The sequence below is a fragment of the Odocoileus virginianus genome, chromosome 27 (assembly GCF_023699985.2).
Source record: "Odocoileus virginianus isolate 20LAN1187 ecotype Illinois chromosome 27, Ovbor_1.2, whole genome shotgun sequence".
In the NCBI taxonomy this organism is placed as follows: Eukaryota; Metazoa; Chordata; class Mammalia; order Artiodactyla; family Cervidae; genus Odocoileus; species Odocoileus virginianus.
This window is the reverse complement of record NC_069700.1, coordinates 27,460,907-27,486,438: the sequence shown is the minus strand read 5'-3', so window position 1 is coordinate 27,486,438 and position 25,532 is coordinate 27,460,907. Positions and strand designations below refer to the sequence as shown.

The following is a 25,532-nucleotide window of genomic DNA, read 5'->3' as shown; positions in this document are numbered from 1 at the left end:
CAGTCTTTCTTCTAGGTAAATTGGATTTTAAAATTGTATCATCATGTGTACCTGCTCTATAATCTCTTTCACTTAGCAATTAATGATGAACAGTTTAAATATTTAAATATTCTTGAAAACATCATTCTCAACAGCACCATATTTTATTATTTCATTTAACAAACATTTATATAGTATTTTTCCTATGCCAGTCACTATCCTAAACTCATTAAAAATATCAACTCATGTAATCCTACACAGATATCATTGTTTGCCTCTCTAGACATCTCTACCCTCTTCCGCCCTGCTCTGTGCCCCGGACAGGCCCTGTACAGAGAACATCACCCAGCTTCTGTGCCCCTTGGATATGGCCAATGACAAGTTGTCACTGGATTATCATTCCCAACTCCACTCTCTCCCTCTCTGCCTGTGTTAGGATTTGCCATGGGAGTTTGCCTTCTACTAGAGTGTATGGAATATAAATATCTCTTCTCTATTTACTTTAGCCTCAGTCATGGGACATGCTTTGGCCAATGGAATGTTTGTACACTTGGGGTGAGCAGAGGACTGAAAGGGACTTGCCTGTTTGGTTTGGCCTCTTGGCGGCTGGTCCTAAAATAAGGGGGCTAGCAAGCTGACCTGAACCCAAACAACCCAAAGCCTGAAGGAGCACTGCCTCAGTCAACCTGGGAGTGAGAAAAACAAATGTCTGCAGTTTGTAGCTGGTGAAATTTGGGATTATTTACATGCACCATTACTGCAGCAGTGGCAGACTAATTACAGATGTCCCAGAAGAAGCCTGAAGGGTGAGGTTAAGGTATGAAGGGTCACTGAGCTTTTAACAAAGACCACAGCTCCTCCTAGGAACTCTTTCTTGCTCCAGGTTCCAATACCTGCCTAGCTGCTCCCTATGACTTCCTACTATTACTAGCCAAGAGTACTACACTATCCCTGGGGGTTTCACGACATCCTGTCCACAGCTCTGCACAGAGTCCCTTTATTAAACTCTCTTCAAATTATCCAATTTGAATGTGTCATTTGTTTCCCACATGGGTTGTGATTTAAAAATCCTCATAACCATCCTATGATGTAGTACTATTGCTACCTTCATTTTATGGGAGGAAACTGAAACACAGAGGCTAAGTAACTTGTGCAAAGTCACACAGCAAGTAAGTGGCAGAGCTGAGATTGAATCCAGGCAGGCTGGATTCATGCTGACTTCACTATGTTACTGTAGGTTCATCTAAGGGGCCTGTCTCATAATTCATCTAGCTTCATATTATTTAAATGGTGTTTCTATGTCTGTTATCAGGTTTTTTCCTATTGTAAACACTGTTATGATGAATCTCTGAATAAGTAAATATTTGCTCATATTCAGCGTTAAGAACATTTCTAAAAGTTGGAATAAAGAGTATGAACTTCTTTGTTCCCCAGCCCTTTCTGTATTTTTTTAAATTGTTTCCTTTTGACTATAAAAATGATAAAATTCAATTAAAAAATTCTAGCATTACTAAAGTATATATCATAGCACACAAACATCCCTGTAATTCCATATGTTTGATAAAAACATTGACCCAGGTTCTAAGTTCTCTTTAAAAATAATTAATAGTAATTATTAGTCTTATTAAAAAATCAATAAATGTATACTGTAGAAATGTAGAAAAGTAAAAAAGAAAAAGAACAAATCATGAGTAATCCACGTCATGTTCTGTGTGTATGTGTATATATGTGTATAAACAAACACAGGATCATGCTATGAATACAGCCTAGTAACATGCTTTTTTCACTTAGCAATATACATGTCATGGATATTTTTCATGTAATTAAATATTCATCTACAACATTAACTGCAGAGTATATTTGTTTGATTGCTTCTCATTCCCCTAGAACAATAGTCTGTCATTTATGCAACCAGTTCCTTAGAACTAGACATTAAGTTGTTTCTTCCTTTTAACATCAATAAATAAAATTTCTACACACAAGATTATAAAGAGATATTTGCACATATTTCCAATTATTACTTTAAAATATAGACAGACATGGAATTGCTGGATCAAAATTAAGGCAGGTTAATAAGGTTTTAATTCCTATTACAACTGGCCTTACAAAAAGACTACTGATTTATTCTCCCATCAACAAAAGATATTATGGTTTAAAATTTTTTTCCAATATCATTAGGTAAGATAAAAAATGGAGAGAGAATCTTTTTGGTTTGTATTTACTTTCATTTGCTTATTAAGGAGATAGAAATTTAAATAATTTATACTTCTGTGACAAATTGGGTACTTTGCCATTTTTCTATTAGTATGTTTATTTTTTCTTATTTGCAGTAATTATTTCAAATCATCATATGCATAGCAAAGGTTCATCCTACATTGTCATTTATATTAAACCTTTTAAAAATTTATTTTTCATGTAGTCAAATTTAATCTGTTTTCACCCTTATTATGTCTGCCTTCTGTGTTAAAATTTAAAAGGTTTTCTTCTCCCAAAGATCCATAAACATTCACTGGTTCTTCTTCTAATTCTTTTATAGCTTTATTTGTTTACATTAAAAGTTTATTTATTTTGGAGTTTTGGGAGAGATACAGCCCTACTTTTATTCACATCTAAATGATCAGTCTATTTGCCCAATATCATTTATTAAATAAACAATCATTCCCATTGACTTGAATCAGCTTTAGCATATACCAAATTTCTTTTTTTTTTCATTTATTTTTATTAATACCAAATTTCTAATATGCTTTGGGTTTTCTTTCTGGGCTTTTTATTTCATTCCAATGATTAATCAATTCTGTGCCAACCTCACTGCTTAAAACACTGTAGTTTAATAACTTTGAAAACCTAGAAGGACAGTTATCCTCCTTCACAACTGTTCCTTTTCAAATTTTTCTTGAACTTTTCTTCAATGGGTATTCTAGCAGATGAACTTAAGAATAATTTTGTTACATTCTAAGAAATATCTTGTTGGAATTTTTGTTAAAACTTCATTCAATTTAATGAAATTTAGGGAAATTATTATATTGAAGTGTTCCACTTAGAAATATGATGATATTCCATGTTTGATTCGTGCAAGCCTTTTGGATCTCAAACTACAATTTGGGTTTTTCTTCACAAAAGTCTTGCACAGTTATTTAAAGTGATAGAAGCTCCATGGTGGGTATTTTCAAATTCCAGGGAGCCCTGATTAGGAATCAAAAGACCTAATTCATAATTTTGGCTACTCACTTAATAGCTGGAAAAATTTACAAAACTCTTCTCAGCCTCACTTTTTCTCAAGTGGAATAATAACCCTTGCCTTTTCCTGCTGTCAGAATTTGCCTGATAATTATACAAACACAGCAGTAGAGAGAGCCATTTTAATATAGGGGTTATTATTTTGCTAATGTAGTGCTAAAAATGGGAATGTGCTTAGTAGGGATTTTGCCATATAAAACCATTCAACCAATCAAGTTATAATTATCCAATCAAGTAAGGACCAATCAAGTAAGGACCCAAGAAGTGCCCAGCTGACTTGTTAGGACTAAGTGGGTTTTCTGGAGGTGGGACCTTCAGTGCTAAAACCAGGAAAGTCCGAGGCAAACCAGGAGGCACTGGTCATCCCAGCTGTTAAGCATCTCCTTCAAACTCTAAAATGCTATCATTCCAGGGTTCTACACATAAGAGAAAATAGGCCTATGTTCCCAGGTTGCTTCTGGTCTAACAGTGGAGACACGGTGAATGTTTATGAAAAGATGAAGGAATGGGTATGTATATAATCATCTCCTGAGGACTGTGGTGCAACAGCCGTCTAAAAAGCAGAAGACTGGCTTGGACTGGAGGCTCTAGTGGAGGTGCTGGAACTAGACTTAAGAACCAGGGCATTTGTATGGGATGGGATTCCAGGTGGGGGATAAACAGGAGGTACAAATCAGTGTTCTGGTGCAAGGAAAAGATGACTGAGCATTCAGACCCCAGACTGGTACATGGGAGGGACTCAAGTATCGTGTTGGCCAAAAAGTTCTTCTGAGTTTTCCCATAAGACGGTATGGAAAAACTCAAATGAATTTTTGGCCAACCTAATACTTTGATAGAACACAAGCTGGTAACACAGAATTGGGATATGTGTGCAGCATCTATTTAGGGCTGCACACCCTGAAGTTCACAAGAGTAAACAATTTGAAACGCAGAAAACCACCTAAGAGGCTCTCTCATAAAACACTAAATGAAATACTATGAAATTTATACAACCAACATGTTTCTTTTTTTACTTTGGCTGCCAGAGTTCTAGTGCTAAATTTAGTGCCCAAAATGACCTCAAAGACTAGTTCCCACTTACTCCTTCCACTTCCTTTAAGCAGGCATTGTTCTTTCATATCCTGAAATATCTTCGTTTGCCTTGCTCTAGAAAAATCACTACCTAAAGACATTATGAAAAAAATCAGAATATAAGGAAAAAATGTAAAGAGGAAAGTTAAAACTTCTGATATTCCTTCTAAAAATAGCCACTGTTAATGTTTTAGTGCTCCCGCCTCCACACGTACCCGCTGGCTTTTTCTTCCTGGATATGGTACTGAATATGTTTTCTAAATTGCTTTTTTAACTTAATAATACTTCAAGAAGATTTCTTCCATTTCAGTACATCACTTCTATATCAGGACTCTTAGCTGTTACATATTTTTTCATTTTATGGTGATATTCTAATCTGTTTAAACTAGTCTCCAATGAGAATAGGGACACTGAGATTTTTCTAGGTCTAGTTGTGTTCTGAATTATGCAATTGTCTGATCATTTCCTTGAATGAAATCCTAGGGCTAAAACCATGGGACAAAGTTCATTTTATATGATATCATTTAGAGGTCAAGAGACAGATATTCTGGGACAGACTGCTTGAGTTCAAATCCTCTATTTTCCAACTCTTGTGGCCATGGGGTCTGTTAGTCCCTCCAGCCCTTGTTTTGTTTTTAATCTGAAATTAAGATAGTTATTGAACCTGCTGCATCAGATTGTTGTGAGGATTTTTTAAAAATTGTTATTATTATTTTAAAATTTTGGCTGCACCCTGCAGCATGTGATTCCTTAGATCCTGATCAGGGATCAAATGTGCACCCCTTGCATTGGAAGGTGGAGTTTTAATCACTGGACCACGAGGGAAGACCCTGTTATGAGAACTTAATGTGTGGGTGAAGCACTCAGAACAGTGTCTGGCGTTGAGTGAGCACTCCATAAATATTTTCTGCTATTATATTGCAAAAGAGATCTCCAGAAAGAATATAGCACTTTTCTCATTGACACAAAGGTCAAGCCCTTTGAGTTATAGGACTGAAATGAAAGTTTAAAAGTAGCAATACAAGCTGCTCCTCTGCCCACCAGGATGACAGTGCCAATTTACCTCCACTCTGAGGAGTTTCTCAAAGGGACAAAGGCTTTTATCCTTCTGCAAGTGCTTTCACTCAATCCCCCTAGTGGCCGAAGAATGAGTTTTCAAGATAACTAAATAACCCTGTTCTTTCAGGACTGATTCACACAACAGAAACAAAGCAACCTCAATTTTTTTTTTAATTTTAAAGAAAATATATAATGACCCAAATAATACCCTCCAAGATCATCTAAGATGTCTGCTTTCTAAAAGTTGCTAGCTTACTTTCCCAGACAGCTCGCGTTTGTTCCCAGGGAGGAAGGATTAAAACATCTGGCTAAAACAGTGGTTTTCAATCTTGGCTGAACCTCCTCAGTACCTTGAAAAATAGAAATTCTCTAGAGATTTTGATTTGATCAGACAGTAGTGTGGCAGGATTTTTAAAAGTTCTCCAGTAAATTCAAAGCTGAGAACCACCGGGCTAAAGAAAGTTGGCAGGGATGCTCTCAAACTCACTCTTTTCCGACCAGTTCTCAATCAGACGGAGAGAAGCTGCTTCCTCTCTCATCTTTTCCTCTGCCCTTAGAAGGGTTCCAAAGAGAATAAACAGCAAATCGAAATAATCCCCCTGAGCCTAACTTCTAGTTGCCTCTGCCTGGCTAGAAATAAAGTATGAACCCAAAAGGCAAGCCACATAAGTAATTTTTAAATTTCTAGTAGCCACATTTAAAAAGTGAAAAAGAAATAGCTGAAATAAAGTTTAATAATATATCTTATCTATTCCAAATACATCCAAGACAATATCACTTCAATATTTAATTAATATGAAACATTATTAATGAGCTATTCTACAGTTTTTTTTTTCATGCTAAGTCTTTGGAATCTGGTGTTTATGTTATGCTCACAGCACACAGCGATTCAGACCAGCCATATTTCAAGTGTTCAACAGCCATATGTAGCCAGTGGCTGCCATATTGGACAACATGGGGCTAGGGGTTAAATGCAAATCAAATAACCTCTGTAGGGCTTAGTCTCCTTTAAAATGCAGACATGGTAATGCTGCTCCTTGGCATTATTACAAGGGTAATGAAACATCCTATAACAATGCTGGCAGTTAGTGAGCTCTCAGCAATGTTTAGTTTCTTTTGTCTTAAGGGAAAGAGATGCACCAGGTCAGGTGGTAAATGGAAATGACTCCTCTTTTTCCTCCAAAACAGGGTTTGTCAGCATTTAACTCGCGTTCCCTTTTGCTAAACATTAAAAGCTCACGCTTTCTTTCTGTGATAGTTTTTAATCTCAAAATACAATTTTCAGGTTTCCCTGGTGGCTCAGTGGTAAAGAATCTGCCTGACAATGCAGAAGACACAGATTTGATCCCAGATCCGGGAAGATCCTACGTTTTGAGGACCTCCTAAGTCCACATGCCACAACTATTGAGCCCGCAGTCTAGAACCTAGGAACCACAGCTACTGCCCTGAGCCCTAGAGCCCTGCTCCACAACAAAAGGAGCCACCACAATGAGAAGCCCACGCACCGCATCTAAAGAGTAGCCCCCGCTCACGGCAACTAGAGAAATGCCTGCCCAGCGACAAAGATGCAGCACAGCCAAAAATAATTAAATAAATAAAATTACTTTTTAAAATACAACTTTAAAAATTTAACATCATGACTAGAAATAAAAGAAACACCACAACATATTGCTTTGTTTCATTCTCCCTCCCCCAATCTGGGAACATGGACTTGATACTCCCCTTTCTATCATGAATCCTGCTCTGAAACATCTTCCTCACTTCAAGGCTAAACCTCAGATGAGTCTTGCATCCATTTAGAGCTTTTTAAGTTTAAATAACATTTTAAAATCATTACCAAAACAATGTGTGCATGCTAAGTCGCTTCAGTCGTGTCCGACTCTTTGTGACCCTATGGACCGTAGCCCACCAGGCTATTCTGCGGGTTGCCGTGCCCTCCTCCGGGGGATCTTCCCAACCCAGGAATCAAACCCACATATCTTATGTCTCCTATATTGGTAGGAGGATTCTTTACTACTAGAGCCACCTGGGAAGCCCAATAAAATAATACATATTCCCTAAATAAAAATTAGAAAATATACAAAAGCAGACAGAACAAAATTAGAAGCTCCAGGTTTGCCCCAGCCACAGAATAAGCACTCTAACAGCTTGAGTGAAGGCACTCAGCAGGTATTTCCAATCTTGGCTGCTCCTGGGCATCAGTTGACAGTTATGATATATGATGCCCAGCCTGACCCCAAAGAGGCGATTTAGTTGGTCGAGGTGCTACGAGAGCATCAGGATTTATTTTTTACTGCTTCTAGATGAATTCTGATGAGCAGCGAAGACAAGAACCAGTGTTCTAGAGTAGTGAGTCTCAGACTTTACTCTGTGCATCAACAAGGCAGTGATCATGTCAAAAATCACATATTCTGATGGAGCAGGTCAGGAAAGAGGCCCCAGATTCTACGTTTCTGTGAAGCTCCCAGGTAATGCTGATGCCATGGGTCTGCCAAGCATGCCTATTTTTTAAGATTTGCTTATTTATTTTTGGCTGTGGTGGGTCTTCATTGCAGCATGTGGGCTTCTCTAGTTGCCGCAAGCCGCAGCTACTCTCTAGTTGTGGTGTGCGGGCTTCTCTTGCTGCGGAACACAGGCTCAAGGTGCTTGGGCTCAGCAGTCGTGGTGTATGGGTTCAGCTGCTCCATGGCACGTGGGATCTTCCTGGACCAAGGATCAAGCTGGTGTCCCCTGCATTGCATGGTGGATTCTTAACCACTGGACCACAAGGAAAGCCCAAACATACCTTTAATACTCCATATCCTTCATTATTCATAGATACCTATATTTTTGTTCTCTAAAAATCCCTACCATAGCAACTATATGCCAATAAAAGTTAATTTAAAAAATAAAAATTCCTATTATAGTCTTGTTTTATAATCTGCTTTATTAAATGATCCATCATGATTTCCTTTGCATGTTAAAAAACATACACACCTGCAGAGATCATTTTGATTGGCTACATGAGATCCCATTTTAAGGACATATTCGACTTCCCTGGCAGTCCAGTGGTTTAGACTTGCCCTTCCAATGCAGGGGGTGTGGGTTCAATCCCTGATCGGGAAGCTAAGATCTCACATGCCTCATAGCCATAAAAAAAAAACAAAAACATAAAACAGAAGCAGGATTGTAACAAATTCAAAGAAAACTTTAAAAATGGTCCACATAAAAAAAAAAAAACTTTAAAAAATAAAAAGGACATATCACTGTAGGTCATTTAGAGCAGTGCTTTTGAGGGTGGGAGTTGCAACTCGTATATAATCTGGAAAGTTCAACCCCTGCCTCCATTACAGTGACACAGATCAGGGATGAGGTTCTCCAAGCAATTGTGATATACTCTCCCTTTCTCTCCTCCTAGACTTTGAAAACAACTGATTTAACAAGTTCCTATTTAGGGGGCATTAGATTCCAACTCTTTTTCATAGCAAACCTAGCACACACAAAAATATGAAAATAAGAATAATCACATCAATCTAATGAGATAAGTGTTATCACTGTCTCCATTTTACAGATGAGTGGCTCCTAGAAATTTGCATATGTAAAAATTTGCCCATGAGATGCTGCTATTTATTCACTTGGTTTGGGAATCATCAGGATTCCAATTGAGCCCTTTTGCGCTTGTGGGAAGGATAACCATGTTTCCTGGATAAAGCCCAGTTCAGAGTACTAAGCATAGCCATGCCCTACCACATCCCTGTGTGGAGGAGCAAAAACCCCAGACAGAAACATAAGTCTTCCATGGCCACAGATGGCTGGATCAGAGGTAGTGGATCAAGGTCAGCCAGTGAGTGGCCCAGCCAGCAGCTTACAAGGAGCTATACTATGAAAACTCGTGCTCATTAGATGGGAGGCAGTACCACGGGGTAGTAGATGCCATAGAGGCCCAGAACGCTCGAGAAGAAGCAGTTTGGAGAGAACACAAACCATGAGGCAGAGAAAGGAAGAGTGCAAGGCAGGCTTGCAGAGACAGAAGTGTGAGACGCAGAGGCAGAAGGGGGCTGTGTTGCTGTCATGCTGAGGGGTGGGCGGTCTCCTGCCCAGGTGGTGACACATCAATGTCCTTAGGGCTCTGGGTCCTGAACCCCCTTCTGGTCTCCGAGCTGTGTTCTACATCCAAAGAAGCCCAGACAGGAATCTACTGTAGGTGCCTGCAGAGCCCTGATCAATTACCATGCGGACTCTGCAATAATTGTGTACCCCACCCTCCCACTGGGGGGAGGGAATTATTCGAGGAGAACCAAGGAAGATCCTGTTTATTACCAGCAAGAGAGTCTAACACACTCCCAGTAATTTGATTCACTCATTAAATGTGATGAATAGAAGATATAAAATCTGATTTTAATGGGAAGAAAAGTGTAAACACAGGGTAACTGAGGGAGGAGGAGACTGGGGGACCCTCGGGGAGGCAGCAGCAAAAGAGGGGAGAGGACACTGCAGGGGTGGATAGAGTAGGGGAAGAAGAAAATGAACTTCATCAGTGGCCAGCCTCTTCCTGGGAACCTGGCTGACCAGTCAGAAAGTGAACCCAGCAGGTGGCTGGAGTAAAAGGGAAAGGCAGCTGAACTGCATGGTGATACCCAGAAAGTGCGAGGGGCATGGTGATGACCAGAGAAGGCTTAGCTGGTGCAGAAAGCAGTGACTCCCTGGAGGTGACCTTTGCCCTTTTGATGACCAATCAGAAGTAGCAACCAGATTTGCCCATCTGGAATCCAGTCTCTAGCCATAAGCAGAATAAAGAGTCTGGTCAAGGGACTTCCCTGGTGGTCCAGTGGCCAAGACTCCGTGCTCCCAGTGTAGGGAGCCTGGGTTCCCAGTCTCCTGGTCTTGAATTAGACAGCCAAGTCAAGCTGGTAAAATGTATCAAACACCATCTTTCAGTGGAGAAAGGGATCATCTACCCTTTCTATTTGTTAGTACATGGCAACTCCAGACCTGTTCCAGGACACATTTCCCCTGGGGAAGCTTCTACAAAGGTGACTGGGGAGACCACAGAATTGTGGAGCCAAGTCTCCACAATTGTGGAGAAAGGAGAAGTAGAAATTCCTTTTACTTTGTCCTATGTTATCAGGCCTGCTGAAGAGAAACAGGGTCTGTTGAACTAAATTCTAGTCCAAACAATACAATTAACTTCCTCCTCCTCCTTTTCCTTTTCCTTCTCCTCCTTTTCCGGCTCCCTGAAGCTTCCAGAAAGTAAATTTTACATTTTTCATTCAATATTACTTCTGTCATGCCTGATGACACTAAAGCGTATAATATGCATCTACTTAGATGTAGGCGTCACCCTACAAACTGTAATTCAATTTGAAGGATGGTGGAGAGCCAATCTATCTAAGTACTGGACACTATTATTTTAAAAATTTATTCATCAGTTCATTCCAATGCTGTAAAATAGTTCCAATGCTGTTAAAGGAAGTTTTCGGACTGTTTTACAAAGCCAATATTACATTGATACCAAACCCTGGAAAATACAGCATCCAAAAGAAACCTATATAGAAATATCACTCATGAATACAGATGTTTTACAGCTGAAAGATTCAACACTAATTTCTGATAAAAATCTCTTAAAAGAAACAAGGAGTATTTCCTTAATATAATGAAGGTACGCAGTCAAACGGAAACCAGTGTCAGGCTTAATGGTGAAATTCTAAAAGGACACCCAGTAAATCTAGAAAAAGACAAAGACCCCCACATTACTACTACCATTTCACGTTGTTCAGAAGGTATAAGGCAATGCAATTACAGAAGCCCCCGTATCCTAAAACATCTTGGCACAAATAAAACCTAACTGCTTTTTATGAATATATTTAGTCTCTATAAAGGGAAAACCTGTGGGGGGAGTGGGACTCTTCTGGTCTGAAGGAATCAGGCACACTTTAGGGCAGGGGCACACTGGCCGACAGAAAACAGGATTAGGTGTCAAGTACTGGGTGCTAAACGTGAGTTCAATCCCTGGGTCAGGAAGATCCCCCAGAGAAGGGAATGGCAACCCACTCCAGTATTCTTGCCTGGGAATTTCGGTGAACAGAGGAGCCTGGCAGGCTACAGTCCATGGGGTCCCAGAGAATTGGACAGGACTGAGCATGCATACACATGCACATTGGATGCTAAAAACTCTGGCCTCATCTGATTCTGCTCCTAGAAGATGTCAGCCTGCCTTGCACTATTCCACAAGGAGACTGAAGAAGACTTATCTGGGGAATCTGACCAGCTCACAAGGAAAGACATGAAGATATATCAAGGGTTCCCTTAATGAAACCAACTAGCCAGAGCACTCAACAAATCCTTCCCTACTCCATCAAAGATTCCAATCAGGTTAAACAGGAACAAATGATGACCAAAGATCACCAGGCATCTAGGAAAACATAACATGAAGCATAGAAACCAAAATATGCAAACAGAAAAAGGAACTTGGAGGAAATGGATTATGGCCATCAGGCAAGGAGAAGAAAAAAAAAAGCAAAACCTATCATTAACATCCGTAGATGGGACTTGCCTGGCAGTCCCATCTAACACCAATCTCTGGCATGGTTAACACTTTGCCTTCCAATACAGGGGGTTTGGGTTCCATCCCTGGTCAGGGAGCTAAGATCCCACATGTCTCATGGCCAAAAACCAAAGCATAAAACAGAAGCAATGTTGTAACAAATTAAATAAAGACTTTAAAAATGGTCCACATCAAAAAATATTTTTTAAAATCCTTAGAAAAATGAAAAGCCATTGTGATACTGCATCCATAAAATAAGAATGGAATGCTATAAGGAAAACATATTCAGAGAAAAAGAGTGAGAAAGAGCTCTTGAAATTTAAAGACATGATATCAGAAATTTGTTTTTAATCTACAGAAGGTCTGGAAGATGATATTGAGAAAATCTCCCAGAGTACAGGGCATAAAAACAAAGAGATGGAAAATAGGAAAGAAAAGATAAGAAAAGTGGAAGCCTGATCCAGGAGGTCCAAGACCAGAACAATACGAGTCCCAGAAAGAATAAACAGTGAACATAAAAGGGAGGAGACCATTATAGAATAATGCAAGAAAATTTCCCAGAACTGAAGAGCATGAGTTTCCAAATTAAAAGGGTTCCACACAGATTTAAAATAGACCTGTACTAAGGCATATCATTGTGAAATCTCAGAGCAAAGGGGACAAAGAAAAAAAAAATCCTCCGAATTTCTAGAAAGGAAAACAAAAGACTCATATAAAAGATGAGGAGGGACTTCCCTCGTGGCCCAGTTGTTAAGAATCTTCTTCCCACTGAGGAGGGCACGGGTTCAGTCCCTGGTCAGGAAACCCACGGGCAGCAAGGCAAGAGAACCCACACACCACAGCTAGAGAGAAGCCCATGCACCAAAGGAAAAGATTCCCGCATGCCAAAACGAAGATCCCACGAGCCGCAAGGAAGACCCGATGCAGTCAAAGAAATAAATATATTTTTAAAAGATTAGCAAAGATAAAGAAGCACCACAATCCTCAGTGTTGTCAAGAAAATGGGGAAACAGTTATTCACACAAGCTTTTAGTGGGCATGTAAATTAATACATTATCATAAGAGAGGAAATTGGTTGTATTTATCAATATTTGTGGTATACATACCATTTGAACCAGCAACTCTTTATACTGTAGATATATTCTTATATGTTTATGAAACCATGTGAAGAAGATTTGTTGTGTTAGATCCCTTCAGCAGTGACTTCTGTTGTGTTAACAGGACTCAAGATAACAGATTTTAATGAGGAAAAGTCAGGACCAGCAAGAGAAGGCCTGTGATCCGCAACCAACCCACTTGCCCCTGGAGATGTATATTAGGACCAGGCAGTCTACTGCATATGCAGTGTGGGTTTGTGTTCCATAGAAGGGGCCCCCATGCCCTAAGGCGCTCCCCTCTTTTAGGGCACACAAGAGAACCATCTTATCAATGAAGCACAAGCTTAGACATTGTGCCACCTGGATATGGTGCCAGCCAGAGTCTAGACATTAGAGTGAGGCAAGTAAAGTGCTGATCTCTGGTGCAAAATTTAAGAGAGCATCAGAAAATTCAGTAATCCAAATAAATCATATTTTAATAAAACATTTTAAAGTAAAAATTAATGTATAACCCAAAAAGGACTTGGCACAGCACTGTTACTGATCCCATCTTCATTTAAAATTCTGATATTTTGCTCATCGTGGATTTTTTTTGCAATTAATATTAATTTTAAAATATTGCATTAAATATTATTTTCCTTGATTACTGGGATTTGAGTACCTTCTTAATTTTGTATCCAAGCATGTTAGTCTCAGCTCTTTTGCTATTGTTTACTGCGTTCTCTTGGAAAGCCAACTGCCAGGACCTGGATGGCGCATCCAGGTTCCTGGCAAAAAGTTCAGTTGTAGCCCCGCCCACTGGGAGAAGGGTGGAGGGAAACACCAAGTTTTGATTGGCTCACTGTCCAGACTACCCAGAGGAAACACTTTTGGACAATCCCTGCAGCACAAAGATGTTCACTGAAACAGTAGTCAGGTAGAAAAGGGTTGAAAATAACCTAAATGACCATCAGTAGCAATCAATTAACTGGTTTGTTTGGTCCCACTACATGGCAAGCAGGATCTTAGTTCCCCAACCAGGGATCAAACTCATGCCCTCTGCAGCGGAAGCACAGATTCTTAACCACCGGACCATGAGGGAAGTTCCCAGTAGCAACTAATTAATTTTAACCTTTGTACTGTATTAACTAATACAATTTTATTTTGTATTGGGATATAGCTGATTAACAAAACAATGTTATGACAGTCTCAGGTGAACAGCTAAGGGACTCAGCCATACATATACATATGTTCATTCTTCCCCAAACTCCCCTCCCAACCAGGCTGCCACATAACACTGAGCAAAGTTCCAGGCGCTCTACAGTAGGTCTTTGTTGGTTATCAACTTTAAATACAGCAATGTGTCCATGTCCATCCCAAACTCCTTAGCTATCTCTTCCCCTATTCATCCCCCCAGGGAACTGTAACTTTGCCCTCTAAGTCTGTGAGTCTCTTTCTGTTTTGTAAATAAGTCATTTCTATCATTTCTTTTTAGATTCCACATATAAGGGATGTCATACGATACTTCTCTTTCTCTACCTGAACTACTTCACTCAGTATGACAATATCTAGGTCCATCCATGGACAATTAATTAATTTTTAGAAAGGAATTCTATGCATCTGTGAAAAAGAATGAGATATAAAAAGTGAACAAAAGCAAGGTATGGAACAATTCATATAACATATCTCCATTTGCAGTTTTAAGAATGATACATGATATTCAGTTCAGTTCAGTTCAGTCGCTCAGTTGTGTCTGACTCTTTGCGACCCCATGAACTGAAGCACACCAGGCCTCCCTGTCCATCACCAACTCCCGGAGTCCACCCAAACCCATGTCCATTGAGTCGGTGATGTCATCTAACCATCTCATCCTCTGTCGTCCCCTTCTCCTCCTGCCCTCAATCTTTCCCAGCATCAGGATCTTTTCCAATGAGTCAGCTCTTCTCATCAGGTGGCCAAAGTATTAGTGATTAATAATTATCATTCAGTGCTTTCTATGAGCCAGACTCATTTAACCTTCATTAACACTCTGTGAGACTAATACTATTAGTATCCCCATTTTACAGACAAGGAAACTAAAATCCAGGAAAATTAGATAACTCTTTCAAGGTCACCCAGCTAGCAACTGGAGGAGCCAGGGTTTGGACACAAAGATAGTATATTCACAAATAGTTTATGGAAAGACATAACCAAAATCCTTAATATTTATCTCTGCCCAGTGAGATTGAGAATCTACATTCTTTTAGATTGTTTGAACTTTCTTTTTACAGTTAGGGTGTCCAGATAAAATACAGGACACCTATTAAATATCTGAATCTGAGGAAAAAAAATTTAGTGTAAGTGTATCCTATACGGCATTTGGGATATACTTATGCAAAAAGAACAACATGTTGCTTTTCTGAAAGTCAAATGTGACTGGGTGTTCTATATATTTTTTATTTGCTATATCTGACAACCTTCTTATGGTGACCTTTTCTTTGGCAAAGCCAGAAGTTCCCTTGGTACTGCCATCATGAAATATCGGTTCTCCATCAGGGTGCCACCTTTGATAAAGCAGGATTTCAACAGGTGGCCTAATTGAGATATTGAAGTTACTTGATTAACTTATGACATTAATTAGGGATGATTCAGAAACAACTATGCCTGAAGCTCTGTCTTCCCTTGATTTTTGATGAAATGTGATGCATCATCCACCAGGAGGAAATTCAGGGGCCCTTAAAGATACAGTTTGGTTCTACCTCTAGACCGTAGAGACATTCACGCTGGTCCAGGGAGAGGCTTTTGTTCTTTGAGCACCCTGTCACCAAACAGCAGGTGTAGATTTTAATGGGCATGTTGGACCCTGGGGACCGACGTCCCACATTTGGGTACTGTATCAGAATTTGTATAGGGTCGGAACCACAGACTGCCTCGGAAGCTTATAAACAGCTGTACTTGCCCGCCCTCCCCCTGGGTCCCTTTCAGCAACCAGCGTAGGAGGTATGTCTCCGTGGTTGATGGAGGTTAGAGCCTTTTGGGGATTCCTGAGCGAGAGGAAAGAATTGGCCTCAGGATTCTCCTCCTGAGGATGCTGAAGCCCAGGCTCCTTTTGAATGTCAGTTATATCAGCTGCTTATTGAATCCAAAACAACAATTGGACATCAGGTATTTCTGCGTCCCAAGCTGTGCAACGGGAATTGGTCACGTTCAGACAAATGCAAGCTCCCTTGTTAAAGAAGAGGAACCCCAGTCATAGGAAAGCCCAGCCTCACCAAAGTTCGTCTCTCCTCCCGGCGCTGCAGAAGCCAGCCCTGGGCAAGAGCGCCCCCTGCAGACACCCGGCATCACTGTAGAGGAAGCGCCGTCTTAGAGCTGAGGCTTCCACCTTCCTTTAAAACTGCCTTCAGCAGCAAACATCCTACACCTAGTCTGTGGGGGCTATTTCGAGAGGAGCATGAGGGGTCTCATCCCTGTGCAAGATTAAAGGCAGTCCCCATGACATGAACCTGGGCTCTAGAGATAAAAACGGGACATTCTCTCAGTTATTCAAGTTCTTGGGCTGTGATTAAATGTTTACACCATTGGCTTGGCTGCTTGATTCAACTGACTGGCAGTTCTCACAAAATTAAGCTCCTGGTTCATCTTGTGGATGCCACTAAATCCCTGGTAAGGAATCCTGTTGGAACAAAGCCGGAGATGCTTTGACAAGATGAGGGAGGCAGGCAAGCTGACACAAGAACAGAGTGATCACAAGGGAAAACGAATGCTGCCTTGGCAAGGGTCTGACGTATTTAACAACCAACACGCTACATTCAACAGCCCCATGAGGTTGGCCTTCCCCTAGCTACTTCTGTGCCCTGCCCACTGCAAGAGGTACGTAAGTTTCCCTACTGCCCAGCCCATCAAGGCCAAAAGTATGTTCTCAGAACAATTAATGCTTAATTAGTAAAAGCTGCCGTTAAGGAGTCAACTCTTAGGGAGCTTACTGAGGAAGTTGTGCAGAAATATGACATTCCTGATTCCTTACATCTGGTGATGACAGCTGTAAAAGGACCTGGTAAACACAAATAAGGAGTTTTTTCATTTTTTTGATTAATTCATTAATTTGGCTGCCTTGTCATAGTTATGGTGTGTGGGTGTCCCCACACACACTTAGCTTTGATAAAGCACAAGTGCCTTGAGGATTGCAAAAGAGTGGGGAAAGAATTATGAACTGGGAAAAATAAAAACTAAACATGTGAGTCTAAAATGAAATTTCCCTCTGCCTTTTGGGTTTTACACAATGTGGGCAACCAGCCTGATGATAATTCACTGAGTAATCTGGGACAGGAACTTATTTCACAATTTACCAGAAATATTAGCGCAAAAATGAAAACACCTTTTAACCAAATGGTAGGTAAATTATAAACTTACTAGCTGGTAATCAATCAGGAAAGTGAGAAGGAGGGAGGCCCAGGAAATGCTGAATATGATCATAATCACAAATTTAGTATCCAAATCATGTGAGGAGTCTGATTGAATTTCCTCTGCTAATATAGCTCATCTGATCTTATTTCTTTTAATCAGGGTCCTGCTGGTCAAAGACCAATCCTTGATGTATGTGGCATTATTCCCTCCATTGCAAAGCAGTATAACCTACAGCATGACTCCTCATGCATTAGTTGTGAACTAACTGAACACATAAGAATCTCCCAAGCCAGGGTGAGGTGTATAATAGAGAATAGCCAGGTACTCTAGTTAATAACACTGGATTCCCTGGTGGCTCAGATGGTAAAGAGTCTGTCTGCAATGAGGGAGACTGGAGGTCGATCCCTGAGTCGGGAAGATCCCATGGAGAAGGAAATGGCAACCCACTCCAGTATTCTTGCCTGGTAAATCCCATGGACAGAGGACCCTGGTGAGCTATAGTCCATAGGGTCACAAAGAGTCAGACATGACCGAGTGACTTCACTTTCACTTTCATATAGTCTTTGCAGATAGATTATGTCAGTGTAAGCTCCACTACGGAAGGATTCAACATTCCATTGGTAACAATAAGCAATGGATCAAAACAAATATCAATAGTAATTGGTGTCTACAGGCCCTAGATCATTGGGTATGACTTTTTAAAAGTATACTAGTACCCTTTTAGAAATACAAAGTGAATACATCCATCCCTTCTAGTCTACAATGAGTTTGTTTAACTGACTCAACCTGGGAGGCTGGGAATTCTATTCTAGCAGGTTCTGACTCTGGGTGCCATATTGCACTAGTCCCTTGACAGTTGGGAAAGATAGGACCATTTACATTTCATGCAAGAGAGTAAGTGTGTTCTATGAGAAATCTGACTAGACTAAGGGGAAAGACCTAGACATACTGACATCAGAAATTTCCCAGTGAAATGTCCCAGGCAGATCATCCTATAGCAAAGTCCACACTGATATACCCTACGCTATACAAGATGCCTTCAGGGCATCTTGTCAGATTTTTAGTCTCCCACTCTTAAAAATGAGCCAACAACCACAGATTACAGCCTCTAACATAAGAAACAACAAAACTAACAGAAAAGAAGAAACCTGGATAAAACTGAAGCTATATAGGAAGGAAGAAAACTCCAACAACAACAAAGCAAACCCACAACCACACCTATAATTTATATCCTCAGAGACACACTATTGAAACCATAAAATAACAAGACATTACTTAAAGGAGTCAATGAATGAAATTGAAATCCAAGAAATCAAAAATGGAAAGGAGAAATGAATAACTGATCAAAAGAGGAGAGAGAGGCTCAAGAGGGAGATGATATAACTGTGACTGTATAACCAATACAACATTGTAATCTTCTTCCAATTAAAAAATAAAGTAAAAAAAGAGAAAAATTGACTAAATGGAAATCGCCCAGAAAGAAAATCAGAGACAGGGAATTCCCTGGCGGTTCAGTGGTTAGGAGTCGGCACTTTCACTGCTGGGGCCCAGGTTCAACCTGTGGTTGGTGAACTTTGATCCTAAAAGCTGTGTGGTGCAGCCAAAAAAAAAAAAGAAGAAAGAAAAGCAGAAAGGCAGAGACTGAAATAAGAGAAAAGATACGAGAAATAGAAGACTAGCCCAGGAATTATAGGAGGGAAAAAAAATAGAAGAGAATACTATCTTTAAAAACTAATTCTTTAAAACTTCCCAGATTGTAAGGACATGAGTTTTCATACTGAAAGGGCCCTCTGAGTGTTCGGCATCAGTGAATAGAAACTGACCCACATTGAGTCATATCATTGTGAAATTCCTAAGGATAAAAAGAAGATCCTTTAGGCTTACAGAGATAGAAAAACTGATCATAAATAAAGAATTAGAAATCAGAATGACAAGATTTCTCAATAGATATATTAAAAAGTTAGAAGACAACTAGGAGCTGCCTTCAAAGTTCTGGAGGGAAATTATTTCCAACCTCTAACTCTTACTCAGGCAAACTATCAGTCAAGTGGCAGAGTAGAATAAAGATAATTTGATAATCGCAAGATCTGTAAAATGTATTTCTCATGCAATCTTTCTTTGGAAACTACTGGAATATCTGGTTCATCAAAATGAAGGTGAATCAAACAATGAAGAAGATAAGAAGACGTAGAATCCAGGACACAGGAACTGCAACACCGGAAGGATGAAGGGAATCTTAAGGACAATGGAGATTGGAGATTCTAAAGAGAACGTGCAAAGAGATTTCAGAATGTTGGCTATGTACCAGGCAGGGGTGGATCCAGGCTTTATGGAGCCTGAAGCTTATACAATTCGGGGATCCTCTTTAAGAAAGTAAAATACAAAATTACAAATACAAATGCTGGTATGAAAATGAGTATTTATGTATTGATAGAATGAGAAAGCATAACAAACTACAAATTTAATAGAGCTGAAAAATACCACAAACATCACAAAAATCCAGAAAAATAGAATATTATTTTATGAGTTAATTACTTGATTCAAGTTTCTAATACCTTTATTCTATATTTTTCAGCTGCATAATTTTTCTCCCAATAATTTATTATGAAAAACTTAAAACCTATAGAAAAAGTTACAAAACCTTTACAATAAATACCAATACCTATCACCTAAATTCTACAGTTACCATTTTACTATACTTAATTTATCAAAGATCTATTAATCTATCCAGTTCTCCAACTGTCCATTAATTCATCTTATTTCTTGATGCATATCACATGGAACAATTTGCAAGTGTCAGTACATTTCCTGCAATCTACCTCAGCATGCATGCCCTTAATGGGAGATCAATTTTTTTTTTTTTTTTACAATTCTTGTCCTTTTTGCACTTGAGGTAAAATTTACCTACAATGAAATGTAAAACTCTTAAGTGTATGCTGTATACTTTTTGGTGATCTCTACATATGACAAAGATTTTGTGATATTTTTCTCTAGAGAGAATATGGAGGTAATTCAGTCTTTTCTCCAGCATGATTAATCAAAATTTGTTTTTATTATCATAGTAGAGATGTATACAAAACAAGCAACTTTTACATATACATAGTGCTATTTATAATACTGCTACAGGCTTAAACAGAATTCTGATAAATTCTATTTAGATGTTTCACACCAAAAACGAAAAATTGCACAGCACATTAATAATTCTGTGTTGCATTAATCAGTATATTCTTGATAGGAGAAAACTAAATTGTTAGAAACTGAATCCATTACTTATAATTTCCTACAGCTGATAAATGGAAAAAACTTTTCCACACACTATCTTCCAGCTCCATACATTCAGACCTTGTTTTTCTGCCCTTAGTCACCTACTTCTGCCATCAGGCACCATAGGACATGTTCACATTTGTTATAACCTCTGCCTCTGCACCTTCATGTTACAACCCAGGGTGAGTTAGCATAGCATTGATAGAAGGTAGGAATATCAGTGGTGAAGAATCCGCCTGCCAATGCAGATATACATAAGAGATGCGGGTTCCATCCCTGGGTGGGGAAGATCCCCAGAGGAGGAAATGGAATCCCACTCCAGTATTCTTGCCTGGAAAATCCCATTAACAGAGGAGCCTGGTGGGCTACAGTCTATGGGTTGTAAAGACACAATTGAGTGACTGAGCACACACACACACACATACACACAAAATATTCCTATAGCAATTCCTACTAGGATGACTGACAATAACTGAACTTTATACAGATGTGACTACAAACTACATATAATCCAACTAAATACAAGCTGAATGGATCTCCAACCTAATTCCCCTTGCTTGGATCCCAAAACTGTAATGTGAGAGAAAATGTGACAGAGGGAAAGAGGAATAGGAAAGAGACAATGTATTTAACCAAACACAGTTAAAATGTCTCGTTTTTCAAATTATACAAAATTCGTGTATCATGTGGATATATTGCTAAGGCAAATCAAGGCTCTTGAAGTTTAAGCTTCACAGTGTCATGGAAAATCTACTGCTGGCTCTGGGCTAACAGGACAGCCAGTCCATTCAGGGTTTCTTTTATTTTTTGGCCACAAGGCATATGGGATCTTAGCTCTCTGACCAGGTGTCAAACCTGCCGCCCACCCCACCCCTCCGCATTGGAAGGCAAAGTCTTAATCATTGGACCACCAGGGAAGTCCCATGCCATTACCACTTTGGAGGAGGTCAGAAAACTCCCAGCAGAGATTTCTACAAGATATAATTTAAAGGTAACTGGATGTGTCTCGGTATAATGAGAGACTTAGACGATTGAAAAGAACTGGAGCTTGAACATCTTGGTGTGCTCATAGAAAATGACGAAAAAGAAAAATAAGACAATTATTAACTCCATGGAAAATAAAAAGTTGTTCAGGAAAAGTCATCATAATTTACTGGTTGGCTCAGCTATAAAAAACTTTTATCAGCATAATAATGTAAACTCTGTAAGTTTGTCTATCTAAATGACAAATATAACTACATTAGGAGGGCAGAGGAATATGAACGTGGGGGCAGGGGATGAAAGAGTGTGAAATCTTCTTTCCTAACAGGAAGTGCATAGATGATGCCTAAAATGGAAAAAAATCAAGAAGTAATACAAGGAAGCTATTTTGAAATACGGCAGCAGCTAAAATAATTCAAAGTGATTGTCTCTGAGAAGACAGATTGGGGGGAAAGGGACTAGGGACTGCTCTGCTTTTTTTCATTGTTTTTAAACAAACTCTGTAGAAATGTAAAATTCTTGACATTTGCACATGTATAATTTTGACAAAAATTAAAAACACTCATCCCCTGTAGTCTAGGGATTCTAACTCTAAAGACTTTATCTGTCTCACAGACACACTTACATGTGCATAATAACATTTTTACAAGGTCATTTATTGCCATATGGTCTCTAAGAGCAAAAGACTGGAAATGATTTAAACATCATTAATAAGGGATTGTTAAATAAATGAAACATATATTCACTGCAATACTACATAGCCTATGGAGGAATCTCCTAAATGAATAAGTGAAATGCAGAAAATATGCACATATGCTACCACTGGCATAAAAACAAGAATTTACCGGTAATATACAGAAACTCTCTAGAAGGACACATAAGAAGTGGAAAACAGTAGTTGTCTCCAGGAGAGGGAACTTAATGGCTAAGTTCAAGTGGCAATATTACCTATTAGAAAATAAAATTTTAATTAAAAAGCTTAATACAAGATGGAAAAACACAGAATTAATTAAACGAACCCAACAACAAGGCAAATGGATATTTGCTAATAGTAACCATATCAGTCAGGGTTCTGCAGAGAAACAAAGCCAACAGATACACATCTCCAGGACCAAGCTTGATGTCAGTAACAGCCAGGAACAAGATAGTCTCCAATGCACTTGCAACTTCTAAATCTCACCAGAGCACATACAATTGATGGAATCTAATTTGTTTCCAGGACTCTAGTTGCAAAGGAGTGTAGACAATGTGGTGTTTAGCTGACCACACTTTAGAGGGCATGAAAGCATATCTGGAGATGACACTGTCTGGGGAAGCCAACCACAGAGTTTGCCGCAGTAATTGAACTTGTGAATGGTGGTTTCTGAGAGGCTGATATAACAGAACCCATGCCTGGGGCAGCTGTACGCCCTTGTCCTTTTTGGGCTTGGTGTCACTGGTTTTCTAATGTCTTTCTAGAGCCAGAAAGACACTATTTTGCCTTCTTTCATTTGGCCTCCCATAATGACCAAGTACAGTGATTTACATGCCTTAAAGAATACATTGCACCTATCAAAGAAAAAAAAATTATTCCTGAGACTTGTTATAGATGGTAAGGGAAGGACTTCTCTGTATATAAGACTTCTTAGTATCTAAGACTCCAAGTTCCCAATGCAGGAGGCCTGGGTTAAATCCCTGGTCAAGGAACTAGATCCCACATGATGCAACTAAGAGTTTGCATGCTGCAACTAAGATGGAAGATCCCACATGCCACCACCAATACCTGGCACACCCAAATAAATATTTATTTATACATAAAATAAGAGCCATAAAACATTCAATCTACCACAGTGACTTTGGGCAAGTTACCTTATCTTCATGAAGCTCAGTTTCATCATATCTTAACTAAAAATAGTAACATCTATCTTGAAAAGGTTTTAGTAAAGAATAGGAAAAATAGAATGGTTCTATTACTAGTGAGCATGTGAGCATGCTAAGTCGTTTCAGTTGTGTCCGACTCTGTGCCACCCTATGGACTGCAGCCCATCAGGCTCCTCTGTTCATGGAATTCTCCAAGCAAGAATACTGGAGTGGGTTGCTATTTCCTTCTTCAGGGGAACTTCCTGACCCAGGGATCAAACCTGGGTCTCTTATGTCTACCTGCACTGGAGGCAGATTCTTTACTACTAGCACCACTTGGAAAGCCTAGTATTTATTAGTTTATCTGAAAACTTTTTGCCATAAAGCCACAGCTTTCTTAACGTTCTTGATTCATTCCAAGTCTGTTTTAGCCTCAGGGCCTTTGCACTTGCTGCTTTGTTTACAATGCTCTTGTGACTACCTCTTTCTTTTCACTCAGGGCTCAGCACAATTCTCCCTTCCCAGATATGTTTCACTAACCAACCTATATAACAGCTATCCTCCCACTGGGAAGAGACACCAGAAACCTCTTTTTCTCCACACACACAGAGGAAAGGCTGTGGCAGGATGCAATGAGAGGGTAACCATCTGTAAGCCAAGGAGAAAGCCCTCACCAGAAACCAACACAGCTAGTTCTTTGATCTTAAGCTTCTGGACTCCGAACTTTGATAAAATTAGCTTTAAGTCACCCAGTCTGTAGTATTCTGGTATGGCAGTCCAAGCAGTCTAATATAGAGTTTCACGCCTCTGACAGATTTTCTTTTAGGTTGTTTTGTCTCTCTGGAGAAGATTCTCTCAAACTTCTGCCTGAGACGTATAAGCCAGGCACTGGTATGCTTAGAGCCAAGGGGGTGAAATGCGTTTGGGGTGAACCTATTCAGTGTATCAACTTTGAATTCAGTTCAGTTCAGTTCAGTTGCTCAGTCGTGTCTGATTCTTTGCAACCCCATGAATCGCAATACACCAGGCCTCCCTGTCCATCACCAACTCCTGGAGTTTACTCAAACTCATGTCCATAGAGTCAGTGATGCCGCCAGCCATCTCATCCTCTGTCGTCCCCTTCTCCTCCTGCCCCCAATCCCTCCCAGCATCAGGGTCTTTTCCAATCAGTCAACTCTTGCTGCTGCTGCTGCTGCTGCTGCTGCTAAGTCGCTTCAGTTGTGTCCAACTCTGTGCGACCCCATAGACGGCAGCCCACCAGGCTCCCCCATCCCTGGGATTCTCCAGGAAGAACACTGGAGTGGGTTGCCATTTCCTTCTCTAATGCATGAAAGTGAAAAGGGAAAGTGAAGTCTCTCAGTCGTGTCTGACTCTTAGCAACCCCATGAACTGCAGTCTACCAGGCTTCTCCATCCGTGGGGTTTTCCAGGCGGGCCCTAGTATTCAGTAGTGTCCCTGTTCTTAGTTCTGCCTTAAGTCTCTCAGTCCAAAGACCCTCAAGTGAAACCTCTCTAGAGGATAAACCTCTAGTCTTCTTCTAGGGTGGGAGATGAGGTGATCTAACTTCTTGTTATACAGACTTTCAAACAATATTCTTGTTTTTAGCATCATCTTCACTCACCTTCACAGTAACATGGTGCTTTATTTTTCTAAATCTTTCAGAGTTCTGGATATGAATTAGCATGAGTATGTACTGCTTTATTGCTGGCTTGAAAGTGAAAGTCGCTCAGAAGTGTTCAACTCTTTGCAACCCCATGAACTATACAGTCCATGGAATTCTCCAGACCAGACTCCTGGAATGGGTAGCCTATTCCTTTCTCCAGGAGATCTTCCCAACCTAGGGATCAAACCCAGGTCTCCTGCATTGCAGGCGGATTCTTTACCAGCTGAGCCACCAGGAAAGCCCAAGAATACTGGAGTGGGTAGCCAATTCCTTCTCCAGCAGATCTTCCTGACTCAGGAATCGAACTGGGGTCTCCTATATTGCAGGCGGATTCTTTACCAGCTGAGCTACCAGGGAAGCCCAGGTTTCAGCGTTCACTGATTGCAAAGTCAGTTACTTCTCATCCATTTGCTTTCCACCTTCCAAAAGTTTGGTGCTATCATCTCCATAGCTA

General features: G+C 39.9%; 1 long non-coding RNA gene across 2 annotated transcripts in view; it reads right to left on the bottom strand.

Annotated features, from left to right (window-relative positions):
* Positions 1 to 25,532, bottom strand: part of LOC139031435 (uncharacterized) — a 37,901-nt gene that overhangs the window by 1,607 nt on the left and 10,762 nt on the right. The window contains exon 4 of one of the 2 annotated variants that reach the window (XR_011483918.1): positions 6,072 to 8,103. The exons of the other annotated variant lie outside the window; for it this stretch is intronic. This is a non-coding gene — a long non-coding RNA (uncharacterized lncRNA). Of the gene's footprint in view, positions 1 to 6,071; positions 8,104 to 25,532 lie in introns of those variants that run through there. 2 annotated transcript variants of the gene reach the window in all.